The sequence below is a fragment of the Lactuca saligna genome, chromosome 9 (assembly GCF_052625555.1).
Source record: "Lactuca saligna cultivar CGN05327 chromosome 9, ASM5262555v1, whole genome shotgun sequence".
Taxonomy (NCBI): domain Eukaryota; kingdom Viridiplantae; phylum Streptophyta; class Magnoliopsida; order Asterales; family Asteraceae; genus Lactuca; species Lactuca saligna.
Window position 1 is genome coordinate 8,026,431 of NC_136425.1, and position 3,038 is coordinate 8,029,468.

General features: G+C 31.1%; 1 long non-coding RNA gene across 1 annotated transcript; it reads right to left on the reverse strand.

Moving 5' to 3' along the window:
• Window positions 1-323: 323 nt before the first annotated feature.
• Window positions 324-1,221, reverse strand: LOC145014359 (uncharacterized). Its single transcript, XR_013665508.1, has 3 exons — window positions 1,116-1,221; window positions 860-918; window positions 324-591 (listed from the first exon to the last, which is right to left on the reverse strand). It is a non-coding gene; the product is annotated as an uncharacterized LOC145014359 (long non-coding RNA).
• Window positions 1,222-3,038: the final 1,817 nt, after the last annotated feature.

Here is a 3,038-nt window from a genome sequence, read left to right on the forward strand (position 1 = left end):
AAACGCCGGTTCCTTGACCTTTGACTTTTCCAAGTCATATTTCTTTCTTCAATCACGAATTCATGACCCTAAAATCGTTTTGATCATCGAGTGTGGTGTCACTTCGAAGTATAACTAATTCTCGGCCATAATCATACTCTAACATGTTGTCACTATATGCATCTTTACACTCTTTTACATTCCATCAATGATTACCTGAAAAAAAATATATAAAGTTCTTAATGAAGCCTTTATCATTTCAAGAATCCGCTATGACTCTTAAACCATAAAGTACAAGACTTTTATGTTTCACTAACCTTGTGACACAAATGTTTGACCAGACATATGTCGGCAATGCCAACACATTTACAAATATTAAGAGGTACCTTCAGAGAAAATAACAAATTTATGCAAATTATTATATTTTGTATGAGAAAAATTAAGAATGACAGTTGGCCATTTCCTCTGATGATGTTGTACAAGGAACTCTTATGGAAAAAGAGGAAAAAGCTACTGAGGTGACCAATAAACTAATCTCAAGTTGTAATCATACCTTCTAATTAGTAGAATATTAATCTCATATAAATGAAGAGCTCCTTCATAAACTCTTGCCTGGAAATCAACAAAAACATCCATTAAAATTCATCAGTGACATGATTTGTAGAAAAAAAAGTAATGTAGATTGAAAGAAATATTGATTTCATAAACTATAAAGTTGCATTCGAAATGATCATGCCATCTTTGAGATCCAACATATAATACAAAAATTATAAAACAACATATAATACAAATCCTTAAAACCTTGATTTTTTAGGCTTTACATAAACCAATAAAAGTTATAAGAAACGTGGAATAGTGAACCAGATTCAAATAAATCTACCTGATCTCCATAATCTTATGATTTTTGAACTTCTTGGATTCCTGATGAACCCTAACAATCTGCAAAAGAAGACATTAGTTTAAACATTAACTGCAGATCAGCCTACCAAACATAAGCATTATCCTTTACACCAAATGCACTTCCAGAAATCAGAACGCAGGTGTGGTGGCTGTAATCAAACCTTTAAGTTAAGTTCAAACGATAGAAAACTTATAAGCAAACCAGAAAAACTTGAAATCAAACATTGTATTCTTACAGATAAAAAACCTATAGTCGAAGTTTTTCTGTGAGATGACGAACACATGAAAAGGGAAGTGGAAAGCAACTTAAAACAATCAGATCGCGAGATGGTGAAGATGAGGAACCGGAAAATTGCCGATGACGATGTAAGGATACGATGGTGGTGTTCATTGAGGGGGAGAAAGGAAGATCTGTGGGTGGTGCTTGATGCAGAGCAACAAATGACGACCTATCAAGATGGCATCGGTTGGTGTTTTTTAAAGAGGATACATCACTAGTTCTCAAGGTCCACATTAGGGTTTCTTGAGAGGTAAATGCCATAAATGTGCTAAGAGGAACTTCTATTTGAATTCCACCTTTAGATGAACAAATATTACCGAGTTACGGGGGAAATCCCGAGATATAGGAAGGGGCTTGGTCAAATTAATATCGCCAGGTGAAACTAACAAGAGATAAGATAACATGTATCTATATCTGCCTTTTTCGTTTGACTTTTTGACTTTTATTGAACAAATAAGATCGGCAGTGCATAAATTCTTTGTACATAATGCGGTATTGGTTTGTACGACTTAATTTTTAGCGTTTGACCAAATATGATTTATAAGGTAATATATATATATATATATATATATATATATATATATATATATATATATATATATATATATATATATATATATATATATATATATATATATATATAGACACACACAGAGCGAGCGAGAGAGAGAGAGAGAGAGAGAGAGAGAGAGTAAAATTCTTTTAATAACTCAAAAAGATGCGACAACCTGAAAATTCCTAATTTGTTCAACACTTTTTAAAACAAAAACAACCATTGTACACGAAATGATGTGTCTAAACCACATCAAACCATGGTTGTCAAAATCGCGATCCTGATCGTACAATTGTACGATCCTAGGTAAGAAAAACGATCTGGATCGTAAAAGGACCGTATTTGGGGTAGGATCGAGATTCGATCCGATCCTACCTTCCTTTGATTTATTTTTATTATTATGAATTTTTTTTACCACTTTATGTCTTTTACCTTTTACCAATCTACAATTTATCATTTTTTATTGTGACTTATGACTAATATTTTGAAGTTTTTATAACTTTTAAACGAAAAATTAAAATGTTTGAAATATTTTTCATGATTAAATATTATAAATTAGAATTATATTCTATTTTGTGGGATTTTAGGATTTCGATCCCAATCTTACGATTCCGATCTTGTAAACCCAAAAACGATCCTAGGTAGGATTCCGATCTTGACAACCTTACATCAAAACTACAAAAAAAAAAAATAATAATAATAATAAATTAATGAACTTTTTTTTTTGTTGACAAACACATGTTAACCTGTATCAATTTCGTATCGAATTTTCAACACAAATACGACTTAGTATTTTTTACACATTATACAAACACGAATTCAAATTTCGAGTTAGTTCCAATTTAGTTTCATACCGAAATGTATTTCGTTTAGTTTTGTTTTCAAATGTCATCGATTGGCACCTCTACTTTAAAGTTCCTTAAGAGCAAGTTGACACCTATACTTCAAAGTTCCTTAAGAGCAAGTTTATTATATGGTGATATAATATAACCCTTTAAAATATCTTTGGAAGAATTGTAAGCCCGTGACAATTGAAGCTACTAAGCTATGCATTTGCATATAATATAGAATATAATAGAAATTATTGAAAAATATTGAAGTGAAGCAATGGACAAGGTCTATTATCGACCTAGCTTGATGTTAAACAATAAATCGCATAGTTTTATTTTGTGATGTTTAAAATAATGAGTATTTTTGTTTGTTTGTTTGTTTTTTTTTTTTTTTCCGTTTTTGGAAAACTTCCATACAACTGCCAAAATTCCAAAGGTCATTCCAGGTGAAAATTCGTTGGAAACAATTAAATGACAGAAATAGACCTTTTTATCC